Source organism: Pelobates fuscus, chromosome 5, assembly GCF_036172605.1.
Source record: "Pelobates fuscus isolate aPelFus1 chromosome 5, aPelFus1.pri, whole genome shotgun sequence".
In the NCBI taxonomy this organism is placed as follows: Eukaryota; Metazoa; Chordata; class Amphibia; order Anura; family Pelobatidae; genus Pelobates; species Pelobates fuscus.
Genome location: NC_086321.1, coordinates 318561325 through 318575975, shown reverse-complemented (window position 1 = coordinate 318575975; position 14651 = coordinate 318561325). Strand labels below are relative to the sequence as shown.

At 43.1% G+C, this 14651-nt stretch overlaps 1 long non-coding RNA gene across 1 annotated transcript in view; it reads right to left on the bottom strand.

The window, feature by feature from the left end:
• Nucleotides 1-7329: 7329 nt before the first annotated feature.
• Nucleotides 7330-14651, bottom strand: part of LOC134611575 (uncharacterized) — a 115429-nt gene continuing 108107 nt past the window's right edge. The window contains exon 3 of the long non-coding RNA XR_010090901.1: nucleotides 7330-7472. This is a non-coding gene — a long non-coding RNA (uncharacterized LOC134611575). The remainder of the gene's footprint in view (nucleotides 7473-14651) is intronic.

The following is a 14651-nucleotide window of genomic DNA, read 5'->3' as shown; positions in this document are numbered from 1 at the left end:
TTAAACTTCTAAAGCCCTTTTTTTCACATTCCATTTTTTCTTACGGTGTCCACTATTGTGGTTTTTTATTTCTCTTTTATATAAATATCCAGAGAAACACCACCAATCAAACCTATATCTTTGAGTGGGGATTAAACCACTTCATGCTATACTTTGGGAGCCACTGTCTATGCTCTATATATGTAAGTGCACATTTTTATTTCTGTTTATTGCAGTTATCTGGTCTGGCATATTGTACTATATTTTTTGCCCACATATCCACGAGAAAATTATATACTATCAAGACCACGTGCAGAGCCTGCACCATATCATATCCCGACGCGGGGATCATTCCGCTCAAGCGGAGCTAAATTGAAGCTCCCATAAATTGTGAGTGTATTACTTTTATCTTTTTATTTCAATACATTTGACATACTACACCATCATTTTTTCCGCTATATATATATATCCTCATTTATATCACAGGCGCTACACCTCTTGCTGGTTTTTCCAATCCTCTACCAGACAAGAGAGACTCTGGATACAGTGATCGAGCTGTCTTTGAACTGTTATAGTTTTTAACCTGTACAAGCACTGAACTTCCCCCTACTTGTATGATCTAAAAGAAATCTGGATTCATCAGATCAGGAGACCTTCTTCCATTGCTCCTTGGTCCAGTTCTGAAGCGCACATCACCATTAAAGGCGCTTTCGCACTGGACCGGGCTTATCAAAGGCACTCTGACTGGTCTGCAGCTACGCAGCCCCACACAGTAAACTCATGCATTATGTGTTCTGATGTACATTATGTGTACCTTTCTATCATGGCCACTATTAAGTGTTTGCTTTTATTTAGCAATTTGAGCTATAGTAGCTATTCTGTTTAATCAGACCAGGTGGACTAGCCTTCACATCCACATACAATGAGCCTTAGGCCAGTGGCGGATCCAGAGCCTGATCTCGGGAGGGGCACTTGTAGATTATTTAAATAAATAATTCAGACACAATAACCACTACAGCTCAGTGTAGTGGTTATAGTGACAATAATGCCAAGACCCCCTCCCAGAGTAAGTAGTCAAACTGTTTAAGAACTGTTTGACAACTTACCTGAGGTCCTCTGGGAAATGGGGCTGTAGTAGGGCAGAGGAGCAGTGGTATGTGTGAGTGGTGCAATGTGTGAGGGGTGCAGTGTGTGTGTGTGAGGGGGACAGTGTATTAGCAGTGTGTGTGTGTGAAGGTTGCAGTGTGTACGTGAGGGCGGCAGTATATGTCAGGGGTGCAGTGTGTGTGGGGGTCAGTATGTGTGTGTGACAGTTACAGTGTGTGTGTGGGGCAGTGTGTGTATGTGGGGGCAATGTGTTTATGGGGGGCAGGGGCAATGTGTGTGTATGGGGGCAGGGGCAATGTGTGTATATGGGGGCAGGGGCAATGTGTGTGTATATGGGGGGCAGGGGCAATGTGTGTGTATATGGGGGGCAGGGGCAATGTGTGTGTATATGGGGGGCAGGGGCAATGTGTGTGTATATGGGGGGCAGGGGCAATGTGTGTGTGTGTATGGGGGCAGGGGCAATGTGTGTGTGTATGGGGGGCAGGGGCAATGTGTGTGTATATGGGGGCAGGGGCAATGTGTGTGTATATGGGGGGCAGGGGCAATGTGTGTGTGTGTATGGGGGGCAGGGGCAATGTGTGTGTATGGGGGGCAGGGGCAATGTGTGTGTATATGGGGGGCAGGGGCAATGTGTGTGTGTATGGGGGGCAGGGGCAATGTGTGTGTGTATGGGGGGCAGGGGCAATGTGTGTGTGTATGGGGGGCAGGGGCAATGTGTGTGTGTGTAGGGGGGGCAGGGGCAATGTGTGTGTATGGGGGGCAGGGGCAATGTGTGTGTATGGGGGGCAGGGGCAATGTGTGTGTGTGTGTATGGGGGCAGGGGCAATGTGTGTGTGTGTGTATGGGGGGCTGGGGCAATGTGTGTGTGTGTGTATGGGGGGCAGGGGCAATGTGTGTGTGTGTGTATGGGGGGCAGGGGTAATGTGTGTGTGTATGGGGGCAGGGGCAATGTGTGTGTGTGTATGGGGGCAGGGGCAATGTGTGTGTGTGTGTATGGGGGGCAGGGGCAATGTGTGTGTGTGTGTATGGGGGGCAGGGGTAATGTGTGTGTGTATGGGGGCAGGGGCAATGTGTGTGTGTGTATGGGGGCAGGGGCAATGTGTGTGTGTGTGTATGGGGGCAGGGGCAATGTGTGTGTAGAAGAAGGATGGGGGGGGCTTTTTTTTTTTTAATGTGTGTGTGTTTTTTTTTTTTTACATTTAATTAAAATTAATATATAATTTATGTCCCCCCTCCCTTCTTACCTTTACTGGGAGGAGGGGGGACATCTTTCTTTCCCTGGTGGTCCCAGTGGGGATTCCCTGGTGGTCCCAGTGGTAGGAGTGAACTCTAGCCTGCGCTCCAGGGCTAGAGTTCACTCTCGCGAGATTTGGAGCGTTGCCGTGGTAACCGCGGCAACGCTCCAAATCTTGCGAGAGGAGGACCCGGAGGAGCTGCTGGTAACAGCTCCCGGGTCCTCTCTCCCTCCCCTGCCGGTCGGCTGTCAGTAATGTGCCTGCGGACCGGGGAGGGAGATCACTGATCTCCCTCCCCGGTCCGCAGGCACATTGCAGGGCTGGCACTTGGGCAATGTCAGCCCTGCATTAGCCGGCAGGGGAGAATCTCGGGGGGGGGGCAATTGCCCGGTTGCCCCCCCCCCCCTGGATCCGCCACTGCCTTAGGCAACCATGACTCCGACGACAATTCACTGATTGTCCTTCCTTTCACAACTTTTGGCAGGTACTAACCACTTTATACTGTGAACACCCCACAAAATTTGCCATATTGGAGATGCTCCGACCCAGCGGTCTAGCCATCACTATTTCACCCTTGTCAAAGTCACTTCATCTTTTCATCTGCTTCCAACATTTGAAATCCAAGAACTGACTGTTCACTTGCTGCCCAATATATCCAATCCCTTAGCAGGTGCCATTGTAGCAATATAATCAATGTTCATTTCACCTGTCAGTGGTTTTAAGTGTCTGAACTGTGTATATATGGAGCACTAGTTTGTAACAACCTATCACATGCCATATTAATTTCTACAAACATAATTATTTATCCACATCCACAACTACCACACCCGCTTACATCCCCATCCTCGTGCTAAATATATCCAACTGATTTATATACCCATATCAACCCATGCCCCTAAACTTAAAGAGACACTATAGTCACCAGAACAACTACAGCTTAATGTAGTTGTTCTGGTGAGTATAATAGCTCCCTTCAGGCATTTTCGTGTAAACAGAGAAAAGGCAGTGTTTGCATTGTCCCTAGGGACACCTCCAAGTGGCCACTCCTTAAATGGCCTTTGGAGGGGTTCCTGGCTCAGTGCTGCACAATAGGCAGCCCTGCCGTTCAGCGTCCCCACGCTCTGCATGGAGACGCAACATTTTCCTCATTTTGGCATTTGGCACCGCCCCGTGCTGATTCCTATGGGAAAGCATTGGATTGGCAAAGGGGTGGAGCCAGCGCCGGCAGACCCTGGAAATAATATAAGTTTTACATTTTTATAGGGGGCTAATGGGGGGGCAAGCCACCTAAATGGTGGGTTTAGCACAATAGGGTCAGGAATACATGTTTGTGTTCCTGATCCTATAGTGATCCTTTAAAAGGCATAGCTGAAACAAAGATCTGGGAGCTGCCTCTGTTTGCCTGCAGATAGACAGAAAGGCAGCGGTGTAATTAGTGTTGCATTATCAAGTTATATATATATATATATATATATATATATATATATATAATTATACATTTCAAACTAACAATATCAGTTTTTTACATTTGGAGTGTTCTTTTACCCCTGTAAATGTAAATCAGCTCCCAAACCCAAATATGAACTTAGCTTACCTTTTTATCCAGTCCTCTTTCACCGTGGCATTTTCAGAGTATATTAAGCACATGCACTAATGCTGCAGCAACCCTGAATATATGAGCAGCCTGTCAGTTTAACAAACATATTATTTGTCTGGCTTATTGTGTCACATAGTAAAAAAGGAAATTGGCGGCACACTTGGAAAATGCATTTCTCATCAATGGCGTTGCCATTGAGACCAAAATGTATTTTTAAAAAATGCAGATTAAGGAACAAAGCACACACAAAGGCCTAGGCTTACAGTCACATATATGACACATATAGACACATAGTCACACATATAAGCACAACCATGTAATGAAAGAAGCAGGCACACAGGAATAGAGCAACACAGACACATATATGTGCACAAGCTCATACAAAACACAGAAACACTAATGTAAGTATTCAAAGAGAAACATATTGACACATACACACATTTCCTATTGCACATAGACATACATAAACATACTCGGGCCCTTGATGCTGGAAACAACAAAACAAAGGCTAACAAATGTGTATATCTGTTAAATTCTTCCACTCTGAGGCCCAATCTCAGAAAACTGACCTCATAATAAAGTCCAATATAAAAGAGTGTGTATATAGAAACCTAAATACACTTGAGGGTACCAGACTCCAGTGTAATATATTAATACACATCATTTCACACAGTGTAAAATAAAAAATAAATTTCCACTAATTTATATACCCATATCACCCCGTCTTGTGAAAACCCTACAATTGATTGATTGATTGATTGAGAGTTTGTAGGATTTATACACCTCTGGGAGAAGATGCTTTTTGTAACAAAGTGGGATTCACTAATAACGCAAATACCTTGGTTAGTTATTATTGCTTTATTGTATGTATCCATACACCACCAGTTAATATGACACAATGTAGATATTACTAGGTAGCAAAATCTTTGTATTTGAGAGACTTATTACAATGTCATTATAGCTAAAGGGCAGAGGTGGCTCTCTAATTAGGCGATTTAGGCGGCCGCCTAGGGCCTCGCGGCTGCCTAAATCGCCTTAGGGCAGACTGAACTGTCGGATCTTTGGTCCATGATCGAGGATCCGACAGTGAGAGGGGACCCGGCGGCTTGCCCAGTATGCCGCACGGTGGCCCCTCCACATGGTCTGCCCACAGATCTGCAGCTCCGCTGAGTGCAGAGCTGCTGATCAAATGTGGTTCTTGCGAGCACACAGAGCGTTGCCGCGGGTTACCACGGCAACGCTCTGATAGGCACTCGCGAGAACAAGGTCTGCAGACGGAACAGTTATCCCACCGGACCACCAGGGACTTCAACCACCGGACCACCAAGGTCAAAAATAAGGTATTTAATTGTGTGGAGGCTTCTTACAGCCTCCACCTCCATTGCCCTGTCCCCAACACTACCCTCCCACCCCCATTGCCCTGCCCCAAAACTGCCCTCCCACCCCCACTGCCCCAACACTGCCCTCCCACCCCCACAGCCCCAAAACTGCCCTACCACCCCCACTGCCCCAACACTGCCCTCCCCCAACACTACCCTCCCACCCCACCACCCTGTCCTCAACACTGCCCTCCCACCCCCACTGCCCTGCCCCAACACTGCCCTCCCACCCCCTCTGCCCCAACACTGCCCTCCCACCCCCACTGCCCCAACACTGCCCTCCCACTGCCCCAACACTGCCCTCCCACCCCCACTGCCCCCCCACCCCCTCTGCCCCAACACTGCCCTCCCACCCCCACTGCCCCAACACTGCCCTCCCACCCCCCACTGCCCTGCCCCAACACTGCCCTCCCACCCCCACTGCCCTGTCCCCAACACTGCCCTCCCACCCCCACTGCCCTGTCCCCAACACTGCCCTTCCACCCCCACTGCCCTGCCCCAACACTGCCCTCCCACCCCCACTGCCCTGTCCCCAACACTGCCCTCCCACCTCCACTGCCCTGTCCCCAACACTGCCCTCCCACCTCCACTGCCCTGTCCCAGACACTGCCTCCCACCCCCACTGTCCCAACACTGCCCTCCCACCCCCCACTTCCCTGCCCCAACACTGCCCTCCCACCCCCACTGCTCTGCCCCAACACTGCCCTCCCACCCCCACTGCCCCCAACACTGCCCTCCCACCCCCACTGCCCCCAACACTGCCCTCCCACCCCCACACTACCCTGCCACCTACATACCCTGCCACCAGCACTGCCCTGCCACCCACATACCCTGCCCCCCACACTGCCCTGCTCACCACACTGCCCTGCTCACCACATACACTGCACCCATGTTGCCCTGCCACCCACATTGCCTGCCCCCACACTGCCCTGCCCACCACGTACACTGCACCTACGTTTCCCTGCCAGCCACATACCCTGCCCCCACATACACTGACCACCACATACACTGCCCCCCACACTGATGACCCCCACATACACTGCCCCCCACACTGACCACCACATACACTGCCCCCCACACTGATGACCCTCACATACACTGCCCCCCACACTGATAACCACATACCCTACCCCCAACACTGACCACCGCATACACTGCCACCCACACTGACAACCACATACACTGCCCCCACACTGACAACCACATACACTGACGACCACATACCCTGCCCCTCACACTGACCACCACATACACTGCCCCCCACACTGACGACCACACTGACCACCACATACACTGCCCCCCACACTGACCACCACATACACTGCCCCCCCACACTGACCAACACAGAAACTGTCCCCCACATTGACCACCACATACCCTGCCCCCCACAATGACCACCACATACCCTGCCCCTCACACTGTCTCCCACACATTCTGCCTCCTCCACTGACTCAATCACTCTCACACACCCTGCACTCCACACTGTCATACACACTGTCTCTCACACAAAATGCCCCCCCACTGTCACACACACTGCCCCCTCCACTGTCACAAACACTGCCCCCTCCACTGTCTTCCACACACTTTGCCACCCACACGGTCACACACCCTTCCCCCCTACTATGAGAGTTAGTGGTGGCCTCTTGTTTGACTTTCGCCTAAGGCCTCATAAAGTCTAGAGTCGCCACTGCTAAAGGGTTATGGCCTACCAGTCGTAATACTGGACTGATCTCCAATAGCACAACAATGTGCATCAAGGGGATCTCTTTATATATATTTTTTTTCTTTTGCATTAGTACATTTTTCGTCAATTTTTGCTAAAAAAGCAGTTTGACATAGTACACCAGAAACTCTACACAGCGTAACTACAAAAGACTAAGCTTTAGTGGCTGTGGTACTTAGACTTCACATTTAATTTCCTAACGATTGACTGTTGGTGATTTTGATAATTACTTTTCTTTTATGTTTTTCTCAATTCCCCTTTTCTTTTATCTGATCTGTTCCTGTTCACTATCCCTAGACTTGTTAGCCAGTTGCGAAGGTATAAATCCTGAGAGATTATAATTCATGATTTTATTACCTTTTCTCTTTTATAAGTGAATCGTGTGACAATGTGTGTGGCGTCATTTTGATGAGTCACTGCCTTTCTTATCTTGTTGTTTAAAGTCTGGATGACTGAAAAAAAAAAAATAAACACCACAGTTGTTAAAATGCTGTAACAAAAATAAAAATAATGTTATTTGGCTCAATCAAATATATTGTTACTATTATAGAAGTAACAGCTAACAAAATGGTTCAGTTCTATCTGTAGCAATTGTTGTATTCTTAGTGTACAGAGCATAACTGTACATTATGCAGCAAAGCCAGTAGAGGGCGTGTGCAGCTTGCAGATCAAGGTCCTTACTTGAGCTAATAGCTCATATCCAAAGGGAAAAAAAAGCAATATAAAGTGTAACCATTTTGTTTCACGTGTAAGAACAGCAGGTTCTATGATGGAATGTTAACTTTCATACACAATAACTATAACAGTAAAACAATTTAAAAACAAACAAGATTTATTTTCTTTAACTTTCAAGCAAACTTTTTATTAACTTTTTTTAAAAACATTGTTAATAAACTCTAACAGCACCATCAAATCTTGTAGGACTCTAATGAAATTATGATGTAGTAGAAAAAGTATTTTGTGATAAATCTGAAACACACAGAGTGGAGGAATCGTGCAATCAATGTCTGATTTATATCACTGTTGTAGCACCTGCTGCTTCGGAGACTAACTAATATTACATTATTATTATTTATATAGTGCCAACAAATGATGCAGCGCTTTACAATTATAGAAAGGGATAGAGATATTAGAGGTAGATAGGGCCCTGTTTAAACAAGAGTACAATCTGCACGGATTTGAGGTAGATGGATGTATCAGGTGTGTAGCCAAGGACACTTACAGCTTAGGTGGTATGACTGGGATTGATAGGCCCAGAAGTTGATAAAGCAAAGCACTAACAGAAGATAGGAATAAAGACCTTTCAGTCTTTTTCTCATATATACAATCTCAGATCTTAAAGCGGCAACTGCAATCAACCAGGCAATAGTCAGGCATTTGAAAGACTATTGTAAAAAAAATAATGCATGCTTGCCCCACCCTCCTTGTCTCCCCATGTCAGAAGGAAGTGGCGGACACTTACAGGAAACACATGACTGGATTATTTTTTTTAGCACTTCCCAGAACAGTGTTGTACACATTAAGCAAAATGGCAGAAAATCCACATGCAGTGACCCGAGTCAAAAAAATAAAAAGAATTTGAACTGCCTGCTTAACAGAATGGGAGCCAACTTTTTTTTAGCTGCTGACACGGAGTGCATTGGGGTAGGATAAGAGACAAGAATAGCTGAAAGCATCTTATGAAAGTCTCTTTACAAGCCTCCAGCTCCTATTGTGACATGAATCTTGGCACATTTAAACCCTTGATAGTTTTTTTTTACCAGTGATCTGTCATGGTTTCCACTAGTTGGTTATCTGAGAGTGCGTTCTTGTTTTAGTTCTATTTGGTATTTGACTTTGGCTTGTATTTTTGACCTTCCCTGTTTCTGGTATCCCTGACCTTTGGCTAATTTTATCGTTCTGTCTCTTTCTGTGTCCCTGACCTCGACTTGTATTTTGGCTATTCTCTTATGTTAAGTAGGTCATTCTAAGACCGGTATACGTTGTCTTTGTTATTATTCTGTGTTCGTATATGTTATATAGTTCTGTGTGTTGTGTTGTATAGTATTTGTAAAACATACATTATTGCACTTGCGATGATAAACACACACATTACTAAAAAAAAAGGGAAAGAGTGGCGCTACAATGTGCTGCTAAAACCACAGTGAAATCAACCATACAATTTCACAGAAGAGCATAAAGCAGAAAATAGAATATAAAGTGGATAGCGCACTGGAGAACCAAAAGTGTGTACTAGAATATTTATACACAAATAGAAAATAAATAAATGCATATACCATAAAGTATGCTATAAAGGAGATCTTTATCCAGATGCCTCTGAAAAGAATAAAACTTATATAGGGCAATATCGTACTGGTAAATATCCCAATTGTCAAATATGTATATACAAATGGTTACATTTCCTACTCACATTTTAATGAGCCTGCATTCAAACTGGCTCAAGTATATAGGCATGAGTAGGATATATAGATCAAATCCTTCAATTGATGTGTTCCTCCCCGATATATTTGGGTATTAAAGAGTGCACCTGATGAAGGTGCACCTGATGAAGGCGTCTAGCCGAAACGCGTTGTGCTGATTGTGCTGATTTTATACTTCTTGAATGTAAGACTATACTATTTATTTTAACAATAAATGTTTGAATCTTTTTCCTAATATCCATTTTTTGCTCTTTAATACCCAAATATATCGGGGAGGAACACATCAATTGAAGGATTTGATCTATATATCCTACTCATGCCTATATACTTGAGCCAGTTTGAATGCAGGCTCATTAAAATGTGAGTAGGAAATTTCACCATTTGTATATACATATTTGACAATTAGGATATTTACCAGTACGATATTGCCCTATATAAGTTTTATTCTTTTCAGAGGCATCTGGATAAAGATCTCCTTTATAGCATACTTTATGGTATATGCATTTATTTATTTTCTATTTGTGTATAAATATTCTAGTATACACTTTTGGTTCTCCAGTGCGCTATCCACTTTATACACACATTACTAACCCCACACTATATTATACTATACATGCGCACTCCTATACACACACACACACACACACTGCTATATACCAATTCTGTTGCACACACACGTTGCTACACAAATACACTGTTACTCACACACATACACATTTGAAAGTTTTATTTTGCCACCATTCTTTATCGCTACCATTTTGCCATAAGCACTGGGAGGAAATGCATTTACATCACTTCCTTAGAACACTGCTACAGTGTGAAGAAGAGTGCAGCTCAGTAAGGGGCCTGGTCCAGTCGACTTCTGCAATATGGTCCAGTCACTCCCAGATGGCAGTCTTCACCGACCTTAACCTTGGAGAGCTCCCATACATCAGTCAGGCCTGCAATGAATATTAAGTCATAGCACCACATGCATTAAGTTGATTTGTTCCGATTCTTTATTTCTATTTTTTTTTTTACTTGGAACTAAAATTGTACTTCATATTGGAATCAAGTACCATATGTCTTCTACTTGCGTATAACAGAGTTAGATGCTACATTGTGTGTAGCTTTACTAAATGCGGAATTGTGACATCAGACAATCGGTTCTGTTACTTCCTGGTTGTTCAGCTCAGTGGAGTTAAACTCAAGAGGCAGAAAATTGCCCAGAGCACTTCTCATTTAGAAGACTGTGATTGGACAGCTACAGAATGTCTGGACTGGGTTAGAAGCGAAGGAAGCATGCAAGCTAGAGTGATCCTTGTCCACACGTATAGACAAGAGTACTGTAACACAGTTTAAAGCAATGCATTATGATTCTTTTGGCACTGTTGTGATACAATTAAACAATTGAATCAAAATTCATGCCCAACAATATTAAAAATGCATTGCTTCCATCTGTGAATATAACACGGACATTATATTTTAAGGTTTTATTAAAGCACACATTTTTATTTTCATATCTAATTTGCATATTATATTGAGTTACTACATTAAATTGAGTTTTTGTAATTCAAGTTTAATTATTATTTTATCTTTTTCATGAGAATTCCAATGTCTGCCATATTATAATCAATATATGTAAATCAATGTATTTATTATATATGTCTTCATATTGTTCTACATAATTATATGTAATTATTTCTATTTAGCAGGTTTTATAGGTTTATTAAATATCTAGTCTTTAGTTAGAACTCATGTTACTTTTACGATCTGTTAAAAGGCTTATCTGAAAGACTATTCAACATGTTAGAAAAACTTGCAAAATACATTGATAGACAGGATTGTACAGTTCTGGAACCAGATGATCGACCCGACCAAAACATCTGCTCCTTGAGATCTCATCAACATCCTCTTCTTGACTTGTTCTTCTCACTCCAAAGAACTACAGTGTCCGAAGAACAAGAGAGTCCTTCATTTGCTTTCAAGGCAAAATGTGAGAAATAAATAGAGTGATTATTTGGTACAGACTGTGGCACAAGCTACTCTGAAGAAGGCTGAGCAGGGTTGGTCCATTTCTCTGTAATAATAGAACAGAAAGAGGGTATTGATCTGAAAAAATATCCCTGTATGAAATGTTTTATATGTAATACAATCTGAAATGAATTGCCAGAAACTGACCACACTGGAAACCTGGGTGAGTCAGAGGAAATATCCAATTTGGCTATTTTTGCCTAATATTTGAACTCCCTTTTCAATTTTCCACCTGTTTTAGGAAAAAATTCACGCACATAAATAAGTGAATGTTTGAAAGTGTTAGACATTATACTGATAAGACTTATTTCTATAGCACATCTATTAAAGTGTCTCTGTTACTGTTTTTTTTTTTTTAATAGACAAGGCCCCCCCCCCACCCCTCACTCTATTATTTCAAAATTGAATATTTCTTAGTTTTTACAACGTTATACATAAGGAAAAGCAAAGACTACCTTTCCTTATGTACAACAATCAGGTTGACAAAGGGTGAATCTTTAGTCAAGGTCAATGGCATAGGCATGCGCAGCACATTTCATTATAGTGTACACCAAGAATATTTATTAGAAGGCTGTGTGCAAGGGGTTACTGTGTTTGTGAACGTGAGGGGTGATTATAAGTGTTGTTATCTTTGTGTGATGTGTTTGAATAGTTATATGTGAGTATATGTGAGTGGTTTGTTTGGGTAGCTTTTAGTGATGTGTGCGGCAGTGTGTGCTGGATGGGTACCTGTGAGTGATGTGGGTAGGTACCTGTGAGTGAATAGTATTGCCAAGTGTGATGTATGTTGCTATGTGTGGGTAGCTGTGCGGGCATATGTGCATGCTGTGAGTTAGTGGGTAAGCTGAAATGGGAGTGATGAGTATAGGGTCCCTCCATTCTCTGCCCACAGCGCATGCACTGTGTTGCTATGGAAACTCCCTAGCAAGCGCTTCTAGCACCCTCATGGGAGTATAAGGACGTAGTAACCGGACATCACTCAAACAAGAATTCTTAAAGATAAAAAAACAAGAGATAATGAAATATATAGTGCAGTAATCTAAAAATATATGTATTTGCTCTCACAGGTAAATAGGAATTTGCGCAAAAAGCAGAGGTGCACCAAGGGCTGTAAACTGAGCCGGATTTACATCACAAGCACCTGTAGGCACAGAATTCTCTAGTTCCTCCCCTCCGATCTCCCCTTTGGGAAGAGTGTTCTCTATGAAAAGCTTGACACGTTTTGTCCGACTTCCATCTTTAATGAAGGCGTCACCTCACTCGAGTATGTATGATGTTGAACGCAGTGACATAATTTGCATACCAGGTGGAAAAAATCAGCTGGAATTGTAAGGGCTATAAATCGTAAGCAGGAGGAACAGTCAGGAGCTCTTGAAAAGGTCGGAAGGACGAATCATGTCAACTGAGCATTTGTGCAGCCTCTCCCACAGTAGCACCCATAACCTGGAAACCAAGTATCATGGTTTCTCTTGAACAGATCAGTAGAGGAGTTCATTGGGGATACATCCGAAGGTTTGCAGCCCTTGTGGTACCTATGCTTTTTGCACAATTTCCTATTGTGCTTTTTTACTTATATATACATAGGTTTTTAGATTTTTCTATGCATTAAAATGCTACACTATATATTTTTTATCTCTTGGTTTTTCATCTATTTTAATTTATGTTTTATATATATATATATATATATATATATATATATATATATATATATATATATATATGATAGCTACATTATACACAATACAATGTGCTAAGCATGCAAAAGTGTCATGCAAATGTGTGCATAAATACAGATATATATATTGGAAAATCACCACATATACATTTAACCGTGCAGGCTAATATACACAGATATAGAAAAAGTTATATACTTGCACAGGTCTGTTCAGGCTGTCCAATCTAAAATATAAGAAGACACAGACCTAGTGCAATATTGTTAAGGTAAATAATAGAATGATAAGAAAAAATTCCAAACTCACAATTGTGGAGTGGTTGAAGTACCACTCCAAACTATCAGACTTCAGGAGGATCAGCCCCTTGTGATCGTAGGATCCGATAGATGAACAGCTGAAAGCACTCACTTAAGGTATAAAAGCAGTGTTCCATTTATTAAGACATCAAAGAAAAATTAAAACTCTGCTCCTGCCGCTGATAAGAGGGTAAGAGTTCAATAAGTCCAGGTCTATGTTGAGGATAAACCAAAGTAGTAGTTCTCTCCTCTTCTCTGTACCGGCTTGTCATCGGCTCTCCCATCCAGCGCAGTTACTTCCGGCTTCCTGTCCACGCAACGTGTTTCGCCCCGCCTCTCGCGGCTTTCTCAAGCGTAAATACAAACGGCTCTCAGCGTCTCTTAAGTAGCATCCACATAATGAGCGGTCCCAATCTATTTGCAGACACCGCTCATACACATTAGGAGATAATGAGATCAGGGTACTTAATAAGGGCCTAAAATGTGCCCCGTCATAGATGTGCTGAAATACGGAAGGAAATTATCCATTAAAAAATTCTTCTTCAATTCCACTAAAGAATATAATATTGTTCATGGGGAGGATGCCTTTAAACACTCTAATTTACAGAACAGGTCTACCTTTTATCCAAGTTATTTAAAACAGGGTGCAATAGAAACTTTTGAGAGGGTGGTTTCCAATGACTTTAAGAAATTGCAAAACAAGAAACAAATGCCGAACCTCACATATGATGAGAGAAAGGCACTGAAGGGGTTCAGAGAAAATTAACATATCATAATCAAACCCGCAGATAAAGGCGGGAGCTTGGTGGCGATGGATACAACAAAATATGTGGCAGAGTGCAACAGACAGTTAGAGGATCGTGAAATATATGAGAAACTGAGAAAAGATCTGTTAGGGGAAATAAGAAAGACCCTGGTCAAGATATTGGACAAAGGCAAATTGGAAGGTATCCTTTCTAAAAAGGAATATGATTTTTTGAATATTAAATCCCCCAGAACCCCGGTCTTTTATATACTCCCGAAGATTCACAAGAATCTTGAAAATCCACCGGATAGACCCATAGTGTCGGGCATTATGTCTATTTCTTATAACATATCTAAATATATAGACACGTTTCTACAACCTATTGTCTCTCTAACTAGATCATACCTGAAGGACACTATGGATGTGCTTGAAATGGTGAAAGGTTTTGTGTGGAAGGGAGACTACCTCCTGATTACTTGTGATG